Here is a 24,338-nt window from a genome sequence, read left to right as displayed (position 1 = left end):
GGTCGGCGGCCCCCGCGAGAGCGCCGGAGGAGACGGGAAGCGCCAGGGAGCGACGGATCGCCGGCCAGGCAAGGGTGCGTGCGGACTTGGACCGTGCGCGGCCGAGCGCGCCTTTCGGAGCCGGGCAGCGGCCGCGTGCGAGGGCTGCGCGGCGGGCGGGGAAACTTTACAGCGCGTGGAGCGGAGGCTGGGCCCGCGGCGGGAGCCGGGAGGGCGCTCGGAGAGTTGGCCGAGCTTGACGTGAAGCTCGGGAGACGGGGAGAGGGCAGCGGATCTGCACCCATCCCCGGCCTCCTCCCCGCGCCGGGGCCGGCCGCAGGTGGCCCAGAAACCAGGCTGAGCTGACGGGGTGTCCGGTGCTCGTCGGGCGCAAGGGGAGCGTTCAGATGCCTGCGGAGGCACTTGGGGGACCCGGAGGCGCAAGCTGGGTGCTTGCTGTTCCCGATGCCGTGAGATCAGACAGCCCAGCCTCCACAGTCACCAGCAAAGGCGAAAGTGGTGCCAGGGAGTCCGGGGTTCGAGCCCCCTGCCCGACGCGGGCTTGCAGGGACCGCGGGCAGGGAGCGGTGCTCCTGCGCAGCGGCCCTGGGCTCGGGGCCGGCAGCCTCTTCGGAGCGGCCGCGCAGAGGCACTCCTACGGCTCTCCGGGAGAAGCGCAGGAGGTCTACCTTAGGAGAGCGCGATTTTTGGCGGGCGGGGGGGCGGCTGCTGGTCGGTAGAAAGAGAACGGCGGGGGTCTGGGTCTGACTGTCGGGGTGCGGGCCGACCTTCTTGCGGACGGGATGGGAGCGGGAAGGCGCCCCAGCCAGGCACTCAGCTCCTTCGCTCCGGGTCGGCGCGCACTCCCGCCGGTCGGCGTGCGCGGGGCGGGACCCTGGTGAGGGAGCGGCCGGAGCCCGGAGCCGGGAGCCGGCGAGGCTCCCGCTCCGCGCGGGCTGAGTGAGCTGCGTTGGCCAGTGGGGGTCGCTGAGCTAAAGTGCATCCGCCCGGCTGGCGCGCGGCGGCGAGCCGGGTATTTTTAGCAGTGCTGTTTTCTGCATTCACCCTCCTCCCTGGCTGACTTTTGTCCTGTGTGCTTTCCGATACGGCTGGGCACTGGACACGGTCGGACTGCACCGAAGGCAACCTGAATTCACTTTTCGCCACCAGACTCTGGTGGGCGGGGTTGCGCTTAGGGCAAGGATGCGGGGGTGGCGGGAGTTTGCAGCCACCAGACCTCGCGGGTCGGCTGCGATGGTGCGCGCGTGTGCGTGTGCGCGTGCGTGTGCGTGTGTGCGCGCGCGCGTGTGTGCCGAGGCTCTCGCGCACTGGAGGGGGCATCCTGAGGCTGAAGCTCCGGGCATTGTTGGGGGCAGACCGAGAAGCGCGGGGAGAGTGTCCCTGCCTCGCGGTGGAGAGCCAGAGGGACTGCAGTCCTCAGCGAGATGTCCCTGGGGTCTGGGAGAGGAGAGGCGCCTGCCTCCGCCGAGTGGGCGGCCGACCCGGTTGCAGGGCCCAGCTCCCGGCCGCTTGTTCCCGGGCCGCAGCCCCCTCTCGCCGCCTCCCACGCGCCGACCCGGCTCCCCTTCTGGTTTCCGCGGGTGCGGGGCAGGGAGCGGACAGCGCTGACGACCGAGGAGTCCCTCTCCTCCTCCCCCGCTGCTCCCGCGTGCTCTCCTAAGTTGGATCCCATTTCCAAGTGCCAGACAAACCCGCGCTCACCTCGGCGCTCGCTCCGTCCCGCCGGGTGGGGGAGGGCGCGCCGGGGGCAGAGAGAGCTGTCTGGGCAGCGCAAGGCGGTGGACGACGTTCCCACCCTTGCTTGACCGGCTTGAGTTCCTATTTGTTGGGTCTTGATGCTTAAAAGATAGCTGCATAAACAAATAACAAATCATATACTACTCCTGGACACTTGTGTTCAGGCGCTTTTTGCCCCCTCGCCTTGGATGCGTTGATTCTCGGCCCCCAAGCCTGCCTTTTCAGAAGCGAGTGGCGGTGGGGAGAGGAAGTGGGTGGGGAGCTGGCGGACCAGTTCATCACGGTGGATTTGTGCTCCTGGCTTTGTTGCCAGGATTAGATTCTCGGATTGCACCGACCGAGTTAAACGCAGACTGAGAATGAGCCAGAAAGACTGAAGATGACGCTGCCAGGACTGGGGCGGCAAAATCAGGTGGTGGAAAGGGCAAGCCTGCCATCTAGGAATCTGGGACCGAGATGCCCACATCGCAGCATGGATCAAAGGAACACCGGATCCGTCTCCGCAGGCTGCACTGAACTTCTCCTCCTGTTACTGAAGGCTTGAATGATGTTCCAGTGCGACGTGAAGATCTGAATCTAATAAGGCTGGAAAGGGAGGGGAAGGCAGAGAGAAAGGAGGGAGGAGAGACTGAGAGCTGCAGGTTCTGCAGAAGCCCAGGAATCGCACAGAGCCAACTGCTTCTGCTTTTTCTTTTCTTTTTTCCTAAATTGGAGCGGTTGAACAGTAAGAGGATAAAGAGCAGCCAGGAAAAGCAGGGCACAAGAGACAAAGATGAAAATGCATAACTTCAGTTATTTGATGTGCTTTTTATCTAACAGGGTTGGGTTGCTGGAAGGGTTTTTTTAAAAAAATAATAATAATAACATTTTTCAGGGAGAAGAGTTGTCTGTGAAATAAACCGATCCGATATTCAATCATAAACCCTTGTTGTTTTTTGGAGCGTGGACAATAAGTGATATAGAGCCAGTTTCCATGCACAGTGCACTGTGCTGAGAAAGTTCCAGAACTGTCCAGTTATAACGTCTTCATGTCTGAGCCGCGCAGAGGACTCCACAAAACAGACAGTTGGCTCCGAGACCAGCAACTGGGCAGCTGCTGGGCCGGCTCCATGACCTGGCAGAATCGTTCTAGACATTTTTTTTTAAATAATCAGGACCCAGTCTGTCTGTTAACTGGCAACTTCAGTTGTGCTGATCTTCCGAACAGTGAAATGAGTAGCAGTAAAGGGACTGGGTGCCCACTGACCTGTATGGGATGCGGCTATTTTGCCGGCCTACAGCTTTCCGCAAAACATGTAAGAATATTTCGTTGCCTCCGATTGTACTATCTTCAGCCTGCCTTCTTCACATGATGCAAAATGACCTTCTTTAATCCGGCTGATGAATGATGTCAAATAGAAAGGAGTAGGTAATTAGCTGTGAGGAGAGGATATTCACTTAGTAGCAGCCAGGCTGAGGAGTGCTCTTCATGCTGCTTGTATCGTTATTCTTTATTGAGAGTTCAGTATGCAGAAAGACCATTGTGGCTTTCTCTTACTATTTGGGAAGGTGCGTTTGGTGTTCCTGTGCACCCATTATCTGTGCAGCTGAGGTTGGCTCTTCCTTTTGAGGCAAGAAGAAAAAGAATAGCACTGGGGATTTTGGTTTCTCCAATTGTGAATCATTCCCAGGTTTTTCATTTTGCAAAAACATCGAGGAGGGAACCATCTAAGGGGATCAGGTGGACCCGTCCATTGACATTGATTTCCTTTTATTGCTGCAGAAGAGTGTTGATTCAGTGCTTTTACTAATTGTGGCAAAGAACAGAGTTGGAATAAATATTTAAAGAAAAAGAACCTGACAGATCTAGAAGGAAGGGTTGTGTTCCTTACAGAAGAAAACCTCTGGTTTCCAGAGCCATGTAGAGTCTTCAACACATGTAAAGAAGAAATGCTTTGTGTGCTTACTTTGCTTATTGATGATTTTTTTGCCATGCTCTTTTGATCTCTAATTGTTGAATATGTTATTATCGGCACCTTTCTACTCAATTGTGAGGGCTATGTGTATATTTTTTATCCTGACCCTGTAAGAATCACTGCAGTGTGAGTTTCCCCTGTGAACACTCTTAGTGTAAATAACCTTTCTGTGTTTTGGTCAATTTGATTTCATATGCTTTTCAAATTTATTGACTTTTCTGATTATCTTCTCATTTATTTAGCCCCCCCACACACACACACATATACACACCATTGCTTCCTTCCTATTCCTTCCAAGAATAATCTTAGGAAAGTTTACCCTTTCTTCCTAAGTAGGTCAATTTAATGCCAACTATTTCATTTATTTAGAACATATTTGACACTTTACTAGTGGCTTTAAGCCAGTTTTTGGTCCATCAAAAGAGGCTATCAGTTACACGTAACAGTGACGAATGAGCCACTTTAATCATTCTAAATTGAAATAGTATTCCCAGACTAGTTTTTAGTGTATTGTAAAGATTTTCTTTTTAATCTACTAAGTGGAAAAGATGAAAATTTAGGAATGGATTTACTGGCATTATGATGGTCAGAGAAAGTAGAGAACAGATTTCTGAATGTAATAATTGAACTTTCCATATAAGCTCACTGTTTCTTTCTTCTCTGGGCTGATACAAATGGATATGGAGACCTGGGAGGAGATCTAAGTCAGGGTGAGGGATGGTCCTTTCAGACCATGCTTCCTGAGGCCATTTCCGTGCCCGGGCAGAAAAGAGCTGCAGGGAACCTGAGAGGGGTCTCCGAGCACATTTTAGCATTCCACCTTGCTAAGCATTCATGTCTTAAATTTATCTTTTTTGATTTTTATTTTGCAAAGTTGCATGGAATTGAAGATCATTTCTCTTTCTTCTTTCTTAACAGATACTTAGTTGCTTTTGCTGTTTTATTTTTCTTTGCTTCTTTTACCTTTTAAAAAATTCACTTCTTTTAAACTTCTTTTCAGCAATATTTATACTAAAACCACTTCTCACAAGGCAATAGGCAGGATACAAAGACTAGTAAAATAGATCCTTTACTTCTCTGTATGTACTGCTCTTTTGGAAAGATGGGAGGAGTATATGTGTGCCTCCTAGGAATCAGTACCTTGAAGTATTTATTAATTGACAGAATAATGTCATTAAACAAAAACTTGGAGTAGGAGGATGCATATTAGCTGGAGCAAATTTTCAGGAAGATTATGAAGTAAACAGTTCGATTTAATAATTCTTAGCAAAGCCCAAACTTATGCAAAGTACTACAGAATTAATAGCTTCCTTTCTTCAGGGGAAAGCTGGGGCTTCTTTTTGAGGGAGTACACTCATGGAGCAGGCTAAATAAGTTGTTTTGAATGTTATTCAGCATTTTGTGATAACTCCAGAATTCACCCACGTCCTTTTTCCCCTTATTGTTTTGTGATTCCCCATTCTTACATTTAAAAAGGACTCACAGGCTGACTTTATATATTTATTTATTTCCTGTGGTACTTGGGATTGAACACAAGACTTTCACCCACAGCTGTATCCCCAACCCTTGTATTTTTCTTTTTTTCTCTTCGTGACAAGGTCTTGCTGAGTCTCTAAGTTGCCAAGACTAGGCTTGAACTTTTGATACTCCTGCCTCAGCTTCCCAGAGTGCTGGGATTGCAGATATGTGCCACGATGCCCAGTTTATTATAGTCTTTTAATGTATCTGGCACCCTTGTGTGTAGGCATATGGCATATTTTCAGTCCCTGGACTTCCTGTATTTGAATTATTCATCTCAGAGTTAACTTTGACATAGAGAAGGTGTTCTACCTTGTAGAAATTCAGCATTCAGATTTGTTGCTTGCTTTTTAAAGTTACAAAAAATAAAATAAATGATGTGCCACATCATGCCAGCTTTCAGAATGTGAGTGACAGACGAAATTTTACCTTGGATGTTCACCGTAACTTGTTGATACGTGTACTTTGTAGAGCAGATGCAGTAGTATTTCTGCTTTTCTCTCTTTCAAATATGAAAAGTTAACTGAAAGGTTTATGAAACTTCTGGACTTAAACTAAATTAAATTTCAAACAATCTGAAAAATGTTATAGCTTTTTTAGTACTGTGGGAGGTTAAAAAGTAAGCACTCTGGAGCACCTACTAATGCTTTATATTTTGACATAAGCCTTTAAATTATTAATACTGCTAAATATCATTGAATATCACTTAACACTTTTAAACATCAGAAAAGGGGGCTGGGGGTTTGGCTCAGTGGCACAGTGCCTGCCTGGCAAGCCCAAGGTTGTGAGTTCAATTCCTGGTACCAGAAAAACAACAACAAAAAAATAAAAATAAACATCCGAAAACATGTGAGATGATATGGATTAATTCAGTAACAAATGTGTTTAATGACAGTGTAAATGTCGGGATTTTTTTTCTATCACATAAACTGTGTGTGTGCGTGTGTGTGTGTGTGTGTGTGTGTGTGTGTTCTTTTAAGGCAGTATGAAGCTATATTTTGGTAGGAAGAGTGGTTTGGTGTTTTGGAAGCCTAGAGCATCTATTACACAGGACATTTTTGTTGATCCCTTCAGAATCTAAGCGTGTGATTAATATTTTGGACGTCTGAAGTCTATTTTAACTGTGGTCTGACATTGTCTGCTTGGCTGTAAGTGGTGGCTAACTGATGGCAGTTGCCATGGTAAGTTGAGGAGTGAGTTGGGTGATTCATGTGGCATGGTCTTATGCCAGGCAGAATTTTGTAGTCATAGTTTCAGCAGATTAGCCTGTGTGCAGAACCTCACTGCAAAGAAATGTACACATAAAAGTGGGTCAAATGCAGCTGACTTTAGCATTGTTGGTGCTATGGATAGGATGGAGTGCGTGACTTTCCCACAGTTGAAAACAGTGTTTCCTTGATAACAGTTTCAATCAGATGAATCAAAATTCAGAAGTGTGTGATAATCTCCCTTGAGAATTTGGTACCTATCTGATAGGACTGCAAAGACATTTCAGAATGTCAATTAAATGGAAAAATATGCCTGGAATTGAGTATAATTAAGAAATGTTGAAGTCTGGTGTCTACATATTCAGACACTGTATAAGATGGTTTAATTAGTGAACAAAGATTGGGATTTATTGACAGAAGGTCTCCTCGTGGAGTGTTTCACTCATTAAGAGCTCATAGTGTCTTGGATCTTTTTAGCTGCTGGAACTTGATCCTTTGCCATTTTGTGCTCCTTGACTTCAGCAATGTGTGCTTTAAAAAAAAAAATTAGCTACTGATTGGTATGGTCTTACTTCTCTCACTGATGGGTATTCCTGGGGAATGAACATATGATAACTCCTCACATTATAGAACATCACCAGACCTTTAGGCAAACTTAGTAACTCTAAAAAATGGATATGAGAAAGTAGTACTATTGTGGAGGTTCTGTTCTAGCAGTTTACAAATAACTTGTGAGGGTAATTTCACCTTTGTAACTATTAGCCCTATATGATATTTATCTGTTGGCAGAATTGACATTTAGCTGTACATTTCTCTGTATCCGTTTCAGTTTTATGGTTGATGGTTTAGTAGTACAGGTCTTTTTTTTTTTTTAATTTCTTGTTGTTGGCATGAAAAATTTTCCGCTCCTATAAGAGTTTGGAAAATTCTTTTCTTGTTTAATATATATTTCTTAACAAACTTATTTAAATATCATATTTCTTTTAAAAGTTTGTTTGAAATTGAGTGCTTGATAGCAATGCAATTAGTATAGAAATAACTTGGCAATGCAGAAATGAAGAAAAGGGAAATATGGTTCACCAAATCTTTAAGGATTTGTCACTCCCTTTCTACAATTTAAGTTGTGGCTGCCTTTTATACTGGTATAAATTTGACAGCTAGTTTCTAGGATGTCTTAATTCCTCATCTTCATAAGTATGTTCTCTAGGAGCCATTTAAAGTAATCTAGCATTCCATCTGACCAGGAGACAGAGCAGATCATTCACAGTCTAGTTGAACTAAGTACACAGTACATTGTTAGTCTTTCTATGGCATGTGCTGGTTCCTCATTTCTATGCTTTGTTAGCAAGTGTGTTTTAAAAGTGCTCTTATTACCTTGGACTAATTTTTACATGGTACACATTAAACACATGTAGTGTCTGACGCTTTAAATGTAGCTTTCTTTGCTGGAAGATGTTTACCTGAATAGGTGTGTAATACATGTGTAAACCTACTCAGTAAGGTGATGAATTAAGTGACACTGTCTACTTGGAAAACCTGTATTGACAACACAACAGGAGACAATGATGAGGAAATTGGGCAATCTAGGCATGTGAACTGGAAATGTAAGATAATAACATAATACCAGATCAATTTCTTCGTTCTCTTTGAATTATCCGATAATTAGATAATCTTCTTTTACTTTGAAAGGGTAGGTATTCTATGTGTAATTACTTACATTAATTACTTTATTCCCAAGTTATATTCTTGTGGACAAATTCTGTTCCATTTACCCTCCGTATATTTTTGCTAAATAGTGAATATTAATATCATATTATACCTGATTTCCAAAAGAGAGTGGGAGAGGTATTTTATGAGATTTGCCACTTTCATACAGCTCATCAGTGCCTGTTATAATAATCAGAATGAACAAGCCTGGATTGCTCTCATACAATAGATATGGTTTTAAATGTTGAGTGTAAGTCACACTTTTTCAAGCAAATCACATTTTAAATGGGTTCAACTAAAGAAAGCTCCCTACTCATTTAAATAGAACCTGTAGCAAATTCTTTTACGAAGTAAAGAATATTTTGTCTCTTCTTTTAAGCTTAGATTTTTTTATATCACATTTCTTTTTTTTTTTTTTTTTTGGTTTTGGTTTTTCTCCGGTACCAGGAACCGAACTCACGACCTTGCGCTTGCCAGGCAGGCGCTTTGCTGCTGAGCTAAATCCCCAGCCCCTATATCACATTTCTTAAAGAGAGGCAAAAGTGTGTGTGTGTATATGTATATGAAATATATTTTACCTCAAATATATAAGTTGAAATAATTTAACCTCATCATGTTGTGAAAAATAAGCCAGATTTAGAAGGACAAATACCGCATGTGCGCCTCATATATGGAATCTAAAATGGCGACAGGGGAGTGGAAAGGAGACTGTTACTAGATAAGAAGGGACGAAGGTGCAGAAGAGGATGTAAGGGTGGACAATAGGGGCATAAATGTGATCAAAATATGTTACATGCATGGAAGCCCCCAGATGTGACAGAATGAGGGCGGGCAAGGGAGGACAAGCGGGGACATGAGTGCAACGTGTTCTGCGTATGTGCAGCTCTGCCAAAATGAATCCTGCGGATCAGTAGAACCAACACCACTGACACAAAGTACAGAGGAGAAAACTCTTTTGACCTTCTCTCCCTCCCTACTGCTTTGAGGAAGAGCATGAGATGGAAGTTAAAAGGAGACGGTGGGACTAGGGTAAGAGAAGATAGAAATGTCCCCTTCAAACCTGGAGGTGTTGAGGAATGTTAAAAATCTAAGAATTTGTGAATAGCAGGGCCAGCCAGGCTAACCCAGAACTACATCTCTGACAATATTAGCTGTTTTGTGAAGATATGAATGAGGATCACCCTCATTTCCAGTCTCTGGAGCATCCAGAAATCCCCTCATTGCTCAGGGCCCCTTACCTTAGGCAGTCCTTTCTTCTGAAGTTACTTTTTGATCTCTTTACCTCTCTGCCTTCTTGCTAGCTCCTGTGGTCACTGGTTGGAGCCCTATGGTGTTATAAAGTCATTCTGCAACCTTTCCTCCTATATGGTTTCCTTCTCTCTCTACTCTCATGTTCCCACAATATTTTGTACAAGGTGAATATGCCTTACATGAAATACATGAATCAAGAAGCATTTCAGGTTTCCAATTTTTTAATTTTTAATTTTGTGTATGAAGGACAGTCCTGGTATGAAGTTTTCCACTCATAGTGTCATGTCAGCACTCAAAAATTTCTGATTTTGGAGCATTTTAGATTTTGAACTTTAGGATTAAGGATGCATTACTATTATGGCATCATTACTGTGTGCCTTACAATGAAGTTATCTGTGATAATATCTCCTTCCCCCATCAGCCATTCTTCCCAGGGGCTTATTATTTTTTGGTCCCCGACTCTTATTAGTATTTGATCCTGCCTGTGTTTAATCTTTAAAATTGAATGACTATTTTTTATTCAACTTGGAAAGTGATTGTTGACTTTCATAATAGAACATCTATGACCAAATATTGGAAATTATCCTTTGTGATTTACGATTGCACTGTAATTCTGGATGGAATACATTATAATCAAAAGCAACATTTTCTAGTGGAAGAAAAGATCCTGCAGCTGTATGCACTCAGATTTCTGACTGGCTGATCTGTCAAAGAGGTGCTCACTTCTGTAAGTTCTCAGCTAGTGTGGTGAAGATTCCAAGGAGACACATTCAGCATGTTCAAAAGCAGCACTTTGTCTCCATGGAAGTTTTGATGGAGGAATTGTGTATCTATCAGAGGTTATCATAGATTGTGAGGTTCATAATCGAAGCTATGTAGACAAGGATGTGGGTGTGTATCTCAGTGCTGATTTCATTATGTGTTAGAAAGATAGAACAGAAAGGTAAAAATGTTATTGTTGCAAGGATCCTTGGAAACTTTCTAGTTTATATTTAAAAATCAAGTGATCTGTAAACACTCATAATGGATTGAGATTTTTCTTTGTATATTGAGAGCTTTCCAGGAGTGCTGCCTACCTGGTTCTGACTACTGTCTATAAGAAAATTGTAAGTTAAGGGTTGGATGTACAGTATCTGTAATATGGTAAAGCTTGTATGTATATAAATGAATGTGAAATTAGCTGGCAGTTAGTAATAGAATAAATTAAAAGGAAGATCTTTGTAAAATCCCTGTCTCTTTCTTTTTCCAATTCTGCCGCACTCTATGCATTATTTTAGGGCCAGGCTGGAAAATTAACATATAAACAGGTGTGTGTCTTGGGAATGTTGTATTACACAAAATGTTCAATAACTATGTTTTGAATGAGTGGAAATTGAAAAAGGCTATGTCTGTCTTTTAGACACTTGGCCATTCTGTGAGCTTAACAAACAAAATCTCATTAATGCCAAATCCACAGAAGCATGAGAAATATGTAATGCTCTTAATTTCTTATTAAGTGATTTGTGTTTATTGAAAATTAGTTTAAAGGTACACTGAACATAATTCATAATATTGGATTTGGATAGGTCTAGGTCTCTGAGACTTTCCTACACTTAGAATTTTCTTACAGTGCAGTGTTGAAATCATAGGTGGAAAGAGGAATATCTCATTTCTGCAAGGGTTTGCTGAAATGAGAAGATGATGAATTAGAATTTGAAGATCCATTTTTCATGCTCCTGTGCCTTTTAGTTTGTTTGACTGTTTCAGACCTTTATTTCTCCAGGCGTACTTAGTACGTGTCTGTAAGCAGATGAGAGAGAGTGAGGGCAGCAGGGGCTGGTAGAGGCAAATGCAAATCCCATTTTTTCCCTATTAACTCATGAGACCTGGTGGGTAGCAGCAGGCATTACCACACATTTAATTGTGTGCTAGGTAAGGCTGGCACAGCTCCAGCATCACGGTGGAGCAAGAATTACACTAATCAGCTGGGATGTACTGCATATATTGATTAGAGTTGGATTTTGTTATGCAAAGAATCCTTATAAATAATTATAAGTAATTGCAAGTAATTAAAAAGGCAAGTTCATTCACATTTCTTTAGATGAAAGGGTAGTTTGATTCTTTGCTTCCATGCAGATTTCTGGACAGGTGGGAGCAGTCTGTGAGTGTTGAGTCTAAATGATATGATCGCTGTTACCACTCAGCTTGAAAGGGAATACATGGGCAGGTTGTGTAGATGACGCAGTCGTGACCAAGTTCTGGTAAATGACTGATGGATGTCATTTACTTTATTTGTAACTAAAGATACTTTATTTCTTTTCCTTGGCCTCACAATAACTTTTTGTTATTATTAATATCTCTAATGAGAACTGAAGTGAGACCTGAGTACATCAGTGAAAACTGATGAGGATATTCAACTACACCTGTGTACCAGAGTGTTTTAACACTGTTTTTCTTCTTCATCCAACTGAGAAGGCTGTGTAGTGCTGGATGTGAGAAAAAATGTATCATCTGAAAAATGATAACCCTAAATAGCTATCAAATGGTATTTCTTGCCCTGAGTTCTGTTTTACCTAGACAGTTGGTGCATCAAAATAGATGTTCAAGAATGTTTGGTAAATGGATTCATGAATGAGATAGTACATAGGTTTTGGATGCTGGAATGCTTTAGCATCTTCAAGAGAAATTACAGGTGGTACCTGGTGGAATTCCAAGTATCATTCTGTGAGATCCCGAATAACAATTAGAAGAGAAAGAGAGCAAAGGAAGAAGTGGGCATAATACTGCAGCAGGCTCCCTGTATATCTATGTTTGTACTTGCATCATCTTCGTTCTGTAAGATATACCTTAGAATCATTTCCTGTGTTCACCAAAAGGTTGCTCCAAGTATATCCTCACAGTCATTTTGGGGATCTCCAAGTTGGAAAGTGAATGTAGCATTCTGGTTTGAGGTACTGTGGTTACCTTGAAATTTTGTTTTCTGAGTAAGTGTAGTTTTAAAAAAACATTTAATTGCATGCTTGTTTGAGGTAGAGATTGGACAGGTGACTCAAGCTTCCTTTGACTTTATTTCTGTCTGTCAAGTTGTGATTGTCGTTGATCCAAGTTTAAGAAACCTGCAAAAGAAGATGCTCCTGTGGACTCTTTTTTTCTTTCTTTTTTTTTTGGGGGGGGGGTGGTTTTCCCGGTACCGGGAATCGAACTCACGAACTCATGCTTGCCAGGCCGGCGCTGTGCCGCTGAGCTAAATCCCCAGCCCGCTCCTGCGGATTATTTTAATAATATTAATAATGACAAGAACAAATGCTACGACCATGGGTAAATAAAAAGGAAAGTTTTCTTATCCCAATTACCACAGGGATAATAAGTTTCTGAGGGAAACATGAGGAAAAGAGAATGCAGGTGGAGACCTGAAAAACCGGAGCACTTTGGAACTTCCTTCTGATGAACTGGCCCTGAGTTCGTAGGAAACTATGGAAAGATAATTCTTGAGAGTAGGAATAAATTGCATTTGTTCAGGACTTTACTATTTATAGCATTTCATTTCATTCATTCACTAATGACAGCAAACATTGATGAGCATATTTCTGCGTTTATGCCCTCCCAAGGTGTCTGAGCAGGTACTACTTTTATTTCTATTTTGCATGTGAGGAAATTGAGGCACAGTGCTGATAAGTGACTGGCTCAGAGTGACATTGCTCAGGGGATGATTGCACATTCTAACCCAGTTTTATCTTACACTGCAACCTGTTCTGGGTCTGCCTCGTCATCACAGTGAGTCTACAGTAATCCTGGAGAATCATTTAGTTTCTCCAGACTATAGCACCCTTTTAAACACCTGAAAGTTCATCGCCAATACAGTTTGACTTTCTAGGGATAGAAAAGTTTCCTCAGCTCTCCCGGGTTCCTGGTAAGGTCTGAAACAAAACTGACAAAGACAGCCTAACAGGAGAAAACATTAAAAATTGATTTAATTAAAGTTTTACATAACACAGGAGCCTTTTAAAATGAATACCTGAAGACCTAGGAAAAACTATCTGATTTGGGGCTTAGGTTTGATGAAGTAATTGTACAAAAAGGGTATGAGCTGATAGACTGAAGAAAGGGTACCTACCCAAGCCTGTCCAGATTTCTGCTGACCTCTCTGTATATCAATTCTTCCTTATGGGTGTAGGGCAAGGCTCATCTGTAACAAGAGTCACAGGACCTACAATCTGACAAGGTAGATCAGAAAAACATTTTATGGCCTATTCCTACACAGAAAAGTGGAGAGAGGTTAGAGTGATATATCTCAGTCTTATGGCTTGGTTAGAGGAAGAAGAATTTCAGTGTCTATGACCTGCCTAGCAGAGGAGAAATTCTAGTTTCTGTGGCCTAGCTTTGGGGACTAGGGGTAGCAGGAGAAAGGAGGGCAGGAGAAACTCAGACAGGTCTTTCTTCTGAGACTCTCTAGGTTTGCTTTAATTGAGAGTATTTAGCATGCCATGGCATCATGCTTTCGGGTACTGCGTTCTAAGCACCAAGGATTTTCCCCAGCCTCCGAGTGCATCCAGGTCACAGGGAGCAAACAAGCGCCTCAGAAGGTCAGGGTGCGGCTTCTTCTCTTGGACACTACTTCCCTTTCAGCCTGCCTGACAACACAAAAGGAAGAGGAAAAGTTAACCAGGTTCAATAAATGTGGGGTTTTGCACCCTACGTAATTTGCCACTTACTGGAACTGACATTAGAATTGTTCTGGAATCACGACATGTTACTCCTGGGGGGAAACTAGTAGATTCTGAGTGACTGTCATGCATTTCTGCACAGCTGTTTTTATACAGGAGAGGCTGAATCAAGAAGTTGGAAATTTGCTGTTTTCTGACTTTGACTTCTCAGCTGAATGTAAATAAAAAAGATGGAAGATAAAATGTAGAAAATTGCATTAGCTTGATTAGGGGTCTTATTTGCATAAAAGAGTCTTTGAATCACAATTACCTTCTGGCTGTGGACCCTGCTTTTCCTGCCTTTCCTATTATCTGGTCCAAGGTCATTACTAAAAGGCTTCCTGTTTCATGGAAGAGGACTTACTGAAATATTAATTTCATTGCCTGAAGTAGATTCATAACGTCTGGTGAATAACTTGAGTTTCCATCAGAATCACTAAGGCAAGAGAGTTATTTTTTATGCTTTTGGAAAGGTGGTTCAAGAATTTGAGTAATGGGTAGCTAAAGCTCATTTTCCTTTTGCTTATCTAAATGATAGAAGTGGACAAATACCTCTACGTTCTTTGCTAATTTCTACAGCAAAACCACCTTCACTGGGTAAGTTGCCTGTTCATAGCATCGTGGAGATTTCACTCCTGTTTTTTGTTTTCCTTTAATTACCCCATGACCTAGGCATGGGGCAATTAAAGCTTGGATATATTTTGCTCTTCTTTTAAGAATATAGGTGGAGTTTGAGTATTCAAGATTTTCTTGAACATCCTTTAGATTGTAAATGCTTTCAGCACAAAACTTCATTTACAATGCTATTTTTCCTTGTTCTTTGCAGCCTTAGTTGTTTGTGTAATTTAATCCAGTGGATTAAAAAGAAGTATTTGTTACTGATAGAAGTAAAAGACCCATTCTCCCTTTTTAGTAATTAATGAAAATGGTACTTGCAAGCACCATTTCTTGAAGTAAAATATGTCAAAACAAAAACAGGCCCTAAACTGTAATTGAAGGCTTTTGCCTCATTATAGACAACAGCCTAAGGCTGTAACAGATACACTTTGAGAATGTTGGGCTCATTTTATTGACATATTGGTTTGTCTGTTGTGAGCAGACATGCATTATTCTTCACTCAAATACCGTATATATCAGTTGACAAAAAGCCAGCGACTTACTTACCTGCTCTCACTTTGGGAAATATCCTTGAAAGTTATTTTATTGTTCTTTTCAGCTGGTTTTGCTCACAAACTGACTTGATAGCACAGTTTTTCCAGTCTGTTGTACAATACATATTGGTGCCCCTTCCCTGTGTCATATTGTTGGAATCATTTCTGTTTTTACATTTAAAAGCAGTTTGCTTAATGTCACAACAAAATAAAGCATGGATTGGAATCAGCATTGCAGTTTCAGACTTAATGCCTTTGTGACATCTCATTGATATGCAAATGAGATTCAAGGAGGTCATCCCTTTAGCAGTTGCTTCAGCAGTGGTATCTACTTGATATTCCTTGGCCAAACTTACTAAGCATTCATTACTGAGCTATGCTAGGTGTTTAACTCTTTGTTGACTTTGGAGCTGCTATATGAGGCTGCTGTATTTAACAGCTCCTTCTGTAGTGGACATTTTCCTTGCAGGGACCTCTTTGCAGCTCTTTTGTGTTTCTCAGCATTGTAATGCCTCAAGGCATGGAATACTTGTATTTGCAAGAAAGATTTGTTTGTATGCCAAGGCAGTATAAGGAAAGCTCATTTGTAATGTTTCTGTTTTGCTGTCTCAACTATTTTTATCACTGCTAAATAATGTATTTTTAGAGAGATGTTTTATTCACTCACATCTGTGAGGAGTTCTTAGAGTTTTCATGGGAAAATTGGGATGATTTGGTAAATGTTCATGTAATACTTGCTTTAAAATTACATTGTCTGAAATTCAAATTTTGTTTCATCCTATTTAGCAACTATATTAATAGTAAGTAGTTACTGAAGGTAGGGATCTAATTTTAATTCAGTCACAAATTGATGATCTTTAATAAATACAGAATACTGCTGGTGTTTCATTTGCTTATTTAGGTAGAATATGCATTTATTTATTTATTTGTCTATTTATTATATTTTCATCCACTAGCCTCATAGGTGTGGTTTTTTAAAAAGACTTCTAGTTAGAAAAGTATGGTCTCTTTCTCTCATATATCTAGTCTGAATGGAATTATTATGTTTGAGGAAATTGGCCATATTTTAAATGGTTAACACATTAAATAATTATTCCCTTTATATTATTTCATTGTATTGTTTTCTTTACAAGGCTGCTAATACAGAGCTGTTTAAATACTGAGTTTGCACAGATAATTTGGCTGACATAACTGCTAAGCCAGGAAAAGTATAGGTTGTACTTCACGTAAGGATTCTTGGCAGCTGGGAAGAAGCTCAGCTGTTTTCTATGTACTAAGAATTTGAATGATGACATTGATTGCAGAGGTACTTTGAGCAACTGTTTCTGTTAACACTGAAAATTCCAAGATGGATAATTTGATTATTTTCATAGTTTAAGGGGGCTTCTCTGGATTAAGATGTTGTATCAGACAAAACTTTGTAGAGATGCTGTGTTAGCCTTTTGTAAACCAGTGTCCTTCAGAAAGTTATCTGATTGTCTTCCAGTGGTGGACCACTCAGATATCTGATAAAGACAGGTTATCTTGAGTTTTGCTTAGAGAAGCATTACTTCGTTCATAATTTTGATGAAAGGCCTTGGAAAACTACTAGTGGTTAAAATGGTGGAACAATATTTGAAAGATCAAATAAGTGCATCTTTCAAAGTGAAAGCATAAAACACCACTTGTGTAGAGTCCCATACCTCCTATCCACGTTATTACTGTCTTACATACATCGGCAGGGCCGTGTTACACAGTGGCAACTTGCAGGGTGCTAGGAGGGTCAAGGAGATCACTTGCCCTCAAGGAGCTTAAGGTTTGGGGAATGAGACACAGCCTATATGTGACTCAAGAATGAGAGAGTACTAATTACTGCAGTGTATGTGCTGTGCTCCTTAGGACAGGGAAGTGTCCAGACTACCATGGATGTGGTTTCAATCCAAATCTTATGGCCACCTCTGAAAGCAGGACTGCTGTTCAATCCTGGCAAGTCCTGATACAGCAGCTGAATGAAACTTGTTTCTCATTAGCTACTAATTGAGGAATCAAAAGTTAAGACTTAAGTCTTAACTTTTGATTCCTCCAGATCTATCCTAACAGTTCTTATTTATTCAAGGAATAACTAGAAGGACATTTGATTTAGTGGGCATCTTTTAGGATAAAAGATGATTTTAAATAAAATGTGATTTTTTAAATTCATAGTAGCTAAATCTTTTCCTTTAAGGAACACTTACAAGTAATCTTTTGTAGAAACAATTTATGAGTTGTAAACTTGAATTTATAAAACATTGTTAGCAATATAAGGCCAGAAAACAGTTGTATTTAATTCACACCTTCCTGATGGCAGCTGCCTGTTTCCTATTGTTTTCTTTTTTCACCTAAACCAGATGTTAAGAGTGAGAGCTATAGAAACAAAATCAACCAATATTAACTAACACAAGGAAAGGAGACAACGTTTAAAGAGTGTTGTGTATATTAGTTAAAATGAGATAAAATCTGAATTTCCTTTGCCTCTGCTGTTCTTATTTACATTACCACAGATGATTCCATTGAATGTGTTCAGGTGTGTGTGAATTATAACAGCAGTAATTTGTATGTGTGTGTTGGGGGGTCTTGAGTGAAGTTCTAAAACTGTGTTTGGTCAGAGTCAGATGGAAATCATCTTTGCTGAAGGCTTGATAAAAAAATTACCTTGCTTTATGTTTTAGAAAAGTGTCTTTTTCCTAAGTAGAAAACTTAAAAATAGGTTAAGCATTTTGCATCATACCCAATCCATTGTTTTAGAAATCTTTTTTCTTGCTTCAAAGGATGCTGGCTAATGGACATTCATGTCACCTGTGTTAGTAAATAAAAATGTGTCAGAGTTTTCCTGAGTCCTTGTCCTGATAATAGGGTAAAATGATACCAGATGAGGGGCAGTGCTTTGGTTTGTGGTCTGGAGTTCGAACCACAACTTCACTTCTAGATCCAGATTCTAAACTGCAAAATTTTCATTAGGTATCATTTTCAAACCATGGAACCAATCTTTATATTAAGATACTTTAAAATAGTGCAGGTTCAGCTGTGTTACTGTTCATTACATATAACAGCTGGTAATGACCAAGGTTCAAGGATAGGAGGATACAAGTGTACTTAACTCTTTATCTTTTGTTGAGACTCGTTCTAACCTTTTTCTTTTACACACACTTAATTAGAATGCTCCTCTCTGCCTTAGCACTCTTCTGTGGACTCCAGAGTCAGAATTCCCTTTTCTGGACATATGGAAGTGAAATTTGAGGGAGCTTAATCACCAGAGGCTTTGTAGCTGTTAAATGATATAGGAAGGAGGAAGGAGATTTGTGAATTTTAATATTTGAGATTATCGTATTTTCTGGTACTGCATTATGTCATTGGGGCCTTAGTAGAACTTCATGATTCTTTTTAGTAGAAAACTTTTCAGGGCTTCGTTTATGATCCCTGCATCGGATTAGTACATTTAATAAATACAAATAACACTAAGCTCCCAGTTAAATTTGAGTTTTGTGATTAACAATGAATAATTATTTTGCATCTGTGTACCCCAGATACTTCACGAGGCATACTTCAATCTGGCAACCTGCTCGCTGCACAGGTAACAGCTTTTTCTATAAGGAGTACTGAGAATGTGTTTTCAGAATGAATGAAGGAGACCGAAGTGGAAATATTTGGCAGTTAGTTGGAGTGAAAAGTGAAATGTAGAGCACCGCAGTAGAGTTTAACTCAGGAGTCCACAGATGGCACTTGAAGCCCGAGCGCTCCTCCAGTGTGATTGCGTGTACCAACGGTGCTCAGATATCAGTGAGCATCACAGTCACCCAGAGGGTCTGATAATACATAGGCTCCTGTGTCCTGCCCCATAATTGCTGACGTGGTATCTTTGGGTGGAGCTCAAGAACTGTATTTCTTACAGGTCTCAGGTAACGTCAGAGCTGTGGGTCTGGCCCACCCTCTCGGGATCGCTGTGTAGGCACACTGGAGTGGATTTAGCATGTTTCCTGCAAAGGATCAGAAAGCTATTACACACTTGTTGGCCTTTCTGTCTTTATTATTACTACTCACCTTTTCCTTTGCAGCTTGGTAGAAGCCATAGATGGATGCAGAAGCATGACTCTTTCATAACTCTTTATTCGTAAAACCTGGCCATTGGTTCATTTGGCTCTTAGGCAGTAATTCACAATACCAGCCTTAGAGTGAGAAAACGTAAGCATTGAGGATAGAACTCTGACGTTACCCAGGTTTGAACTTGGGCAGAGGGAAGGAACTACAGGAAAAGGAGTCTGAGCAATGATGGGCCAAAAAGGTCCTTCAAACCAGAGGATTCAGAGATTTCCAATGAAAGCATGAATGCAAGCAGGCATCACGGTCATCTGCGTCCCAGTGTGATTAAGGTGCAGGAGCGGATGAAAGCTGAAAAAGGCCATTGAACTTTTGGACTTGGAGTTAGGGCAAAATGACTGACCATTGACTGAGCAGTTTTGGTGGAGTGGAGGGGTGGGATGCCTGCCAGAGGGCAGTGTGTTGAGCCGAGGAGGAGATGGAGGCAGGAAACTTTCAAAGCTCGTCCCAGAAATTTGGCAGTGAGGGAAATGAGAGGGTTGGGACTGAAGCTCAAGGAGAAACTTGTGTCCAGGAAAAGAAAAAAACAAGTGTGTTTGGAGGTAGAGAGGAAAGTGTTGGTAGAAATGGGCTGGGCTTCAAGCACATCGTCTCCCAAGAAAATGGTTCCCTGGCAGTGGAGCAGCATGTGCAGAGAAGGGACCGGATGAAAAACACAGGGAAGGAAGATATTTATTGGCAAAAATTCTACAACAAAGAAGCAGGGTGAGAAAGGATTAAGAGCCTGGAGAATGTTCCCAATGGCCTGTAGAACTGTTTTCTATGAGTAGGAGGGACAGGCTTTCTCTACAAGAGAGGGAAAGAGAAGGAAATGAGACCAAAAGAAAGGGAGCTCCCCAGTGATTACTTAGGCAGCTATGCTAGAATGCAGTGATGGTAAAGAGATAGAGACCCTAAAGAAGTGAAGGATTTGAGTGGCAGTGTGGCACTGAGGACACAGATCTAAGTCCTGGTCAGTTAGGGTGAGTGCTCACCAAAGGCCTGCATGTTAGATGTTGGTCCCTGCACAGTGGTGTTCCTGCCAGGTGGTGCAACCCTTAGGGGTGCGGCATTGGAGAGGCACACTTGAAGGACATGCTGGCCGCCTCCACTTTCTCTTTTCGCTTTCCAACCACCATGAGGTGAACATTTCCCCCGCCACATACTACTAGGATGATGTACTGCATTGCCAGCAGCCCCAAAGCAACAGACCAACCAACTGTGGACTGAAATCTCCCAAACTGTGAGCCTCCTTAAAAGCATGTTACCTCAGGGATTTTGTCACAGTGATAAAAGCTGACAAATATAAAGCAGCATTGACCAGGCAGGAATGAGGGCTGTGATGGGGTTAGGGCTCATAAAGTAGAATACTAACATCATGGTGTTATATAAAACTTTCCTGTAGTCCAAAGCAATCTGGAAACCATAGAAAATAAAACAGACAGAGAAGTTATTACAGGTTGTCAACAGATGTGGGTCAAATAGACATGAAACAATGTGATTCGAGATGCCCATGAATGGGTTTATTAAGGGAAACTAAATGAAGAAGGAAATAAATTTGTCACTTGTTGAAGGGCTAGAACTATTAGCAGAGGTGAAGAACAAGTTTAAAGAGAGTGGAAAGTGATTTGGAGAGATAGAAAGATTATAAATTATTGGAAATGTTGAGGTTTCTTAGTGATTTCAGAGATATAGCAACTCCAAGGAAAAATAAGGGGATTGGCATAAAGCTATGGAATTAGGCATTTGAAGTAGAATTTTGGAGTTATCAGGAATTCATGTGAGTGATTTTAGGTACTTTAGACCCTGAAATCACATTAAAAGAGGAGGAGAGAAGGAGAGAGGGTAGCTCTGACCACATAAGGGAGACCTGCCCACTACCTATTTTAACCCTTGGTACCTGAGCCTTGAATCCCAATCTTGCCCTGGAATTTTGGGGAGTTTCAAGTTCTTGCTTGTTTATCTTTTCTTCTCCCTCCTGATTTGATGTATATCTTTTGTTACTGATGGAGTAACTCACCACACATTTTCATCTGGAAGAACATGAAACACAAATTACAGACACACGAGGTATCTTTGTTGGTAATTTGAACTTCTGTGACTATCCGTTCCAAATCAGAAGGGAGCCATTTTCCACTTTCCTCTATAGAAGAGAGAGCAAGTCTCCCTCCCCGAGAAGCATTACCAGTTGTGAGGCATTGTTGAATATTTACTGGTAGATTTACTCAGTATTATAGATGAATTTTAGGAAGCCTACCTGTTATAAGATGTTTGCTTTCCCTTTCTTTTATATTTTACCTTCCAGTTTCAGATTATCTTCTGAAAATGAGCAAGTCCGCTAGCAATGTCATATAAATAGCATCTGTAGTGATTTAAATGAGAATAGTATTTAAATGAAAATTGAAAAATTAAAAGCAAAAAAATTGTCTCTCATCATAAATAAATATCAACTCAAAATTGACTAATGTCTTATTTATAAGGCCCTGAATCATGAAACTACTAAAAAAAAATAGGAAAAATACTCATGATATCGGTTTGGGAAAAGATTTTTTTTTTTACTCTAACCCTGAAGCACAATCAACAACAGCAAAAATTGACACTTGGGATTATATCAAATTGAATAGCTTTGGCAGAGAAAAAAGGAAAAGAAGGCAGGAATCATCAGAGCTAAGACAACACAAAATATTTAAGAACTATACATCTGACATGAGATTAATACCTGGAGTGTCTAAGGAACTCAATAGCAAAACCAACCAAAACCAAATCCAATTTTTTAAAAAAGACCTAAAATTGTAATAAAAATTTGACAAAAGAAGGTCTACAAGTGGTCAACAGATGTATAAGGAGACAAGTGGCTGAAAATCACTATGATCAGAGAAATACAAATGAAAAGTATAATGAGAGATCACCTCACCCTGGTGAGAATAGCTATTATCAAAAGACAAAAAGAAAAAATTGCTTCTAAGCATGTGAAAAAAGGGAAACTTTTACATCATTGGTAGAACGTAAATTAGTAAAGCAACTGTGGAAAACAGAATGGGTTTCTTTAATAAAGAAAACAGGAGTACCATGAGATCCGGGAATCTTATTACTATGTCTGTGTCCAAAGGAGTTGAAATCAGCACTCCTATACTGACTACAGGACTCCTACGTTTACTGCAGCATTACTCATAGTAGCCACAATGTAGAACCAACCAAATCCATCAGTTCATGAATGGATATGGAAAACGTGATGCATATAAACAATGGGAATAAATAAACAACAAAAACGTGAAATTTTCTCATTTGTGACAATGTAGATGAAATTTGAGGTTGTTATGTTAAATAAGGCAGGCACAGAAAGATAAATATCACATGATCTCATTTGCATGTGGGTAGGATAGTGGTTATAAGGCTAGAAAGAGTATAAGAGAGAAAGGAAAGCAGAAATGTTTATTAAAGGTACCATGTCAGTTATGTGGATGACTAAGTTGTGGTGTTCTCGGGCATAGTAGGGTAAACACAGTTTACAATAATACGTTATATAACTCCAAGTAGCTTGAGAGGGGGATTTTGAATGCACTAAGCATACAATGATGAAAATATAAGGTGATAAAAATGGTAATTACTGTGACTTGATCAGGACATAACATCTTTATGAAATGAAACATTCCATTCTAACCCATAAACATGTATAATTAACTATGTGGCAATCAAAAATACAGAAAATTTAAAATAGTTAAAATTATTTCTGCTTTAATCTATTTCCCTGGTCCTTCCCCTTTGCCCCATCTTGTGTTGTGCAGCCATTATCTTTTTCCCACGGAAAACACAATCATGCTCTAAATATTTCTTGGACATTGAAGCTTTAAAAAAAAAAAATGGCTCAATTTCAATCTTATATTCTCATGTCACAGTTGAAAAAATTAGAGAAAATGAATCTGAAGAGTGTATCATTTTTTAGTATTTGAATGAACACATCCCACACTAGATTTCATGTCTCACAGAGATGTCACTACCCTCTGCATATTTTTCCTTCAGTTTAAATTGCCAAAGGAGAGATGTAAATATGAAAGGTAATGAATGTTGGGGAAAGATTATTAGAACAGCTGTAGGATATTTTGAATATAATATCTATTTTGCTAGAATGCATAAAGGTTTATCTTTTGGCTAAATATCTGCAGAGAAATTTAACCCTACTTGATATCCACTCAAATTTGGCCAACTTTGTTTATATTGTCATTATGAGAGAGATTAATTATTGGAAGCTGAGAAAAACTGATGGAAATAACACTTGTAATTCAAACATATGATTTCAAAGCTTACTACATTAAAAAGAGATATTCACATATATTTGAGTCAGACAAAGAGTTTGGTCTTAAAATGACCTGTATTAGGAGATAGTCCTAAGGGAAAGAATGTTTCAGAAACACATATATTAATGATGTTAATCAGATATAAGAATAATGAAATTTTAGGGCTGTGAGAAACCTTAAAATCAATCTGGTTTTTCTTTTATTACAAATGAATTTAGGTTCACAGAGAGTCAGTGGATTACCCAGTGTTATGGTTTGTGTTTGGGTGTCCCCCCAAAGCCTCATGCGGTCTCTGGGCAGGCTTTTAAGGTTTGATTGATTATGGGTGTGAGCGCTACACCTGCCCTGGGGTGAATAGTTTGCATATGTAAGGGAGAGGAAAATGGTGCTTGAGGCCATTCTGCCCTGGTGTGTGCTTGTTGCTTTGCTGTGTTCTGTCGCCATGAGCTGTAGCTCTCTGCCATGTGCCACTCTGCCTTATAATCTGCCAACTACAGATTGAAACCTCCATGAACTGTAAGCAAAATAAACCTTTCCTTCCTTAATTTTGGGCGTCAGGTATTTTGTCCCAGCAGCGAGAAAAAAGTAACCAAGACACCCAGGATCGCATAACTAAGACTAACGATCTAGTATTCTAAAATTTGAAATCTATCCTCTGTCACACAACCAGATTTAGTGTTTCAGACTGAATTTTACAGGAGTGATGTGTCTTTTGAAACCTTTTTTGGTGGTATAAAAGTAA

The 24,338-nt window shown here is 40.7% G+C and overlaps 1 protein-coding gene across 2 annotated transcripts in view; it reads left to right on the top strand.

Moving 5' to 3' along the window:
- Nucleotides 1-24,338, top strand: part of Fat3 (FAT atypical cadherin 3) — a gene marked incomplete at its 5' end in the record, with an annotated part of 616,828 nt that continues 592,490 nt past the window's right edge. For both annotated transcript variants that reach the window (XM_005379721.2, XM_013512035.1), the window contains 1 exon segment: nt 1-74.

This window comes from Chinchilla lanigera, unplaced genomic scaffold (assembly GCF_000276665.1).
Source record: "Chinchilla lanigera isolate Chin_1 unplaced genomic scaffold, ChiLan1.0 scaffold00013, whole genome shotgun sequence".
Taxonomy (NCBI): domain Eukaryota; kingdom Metazoa; phylum Chordata; class Mammalia; order Rodentia; family Chinchillidae; genus Chinchilla; species Chinchilla lanigera.
This window is presented reverse-complemented; position numbering and strand designations above follow the sequence as displayed.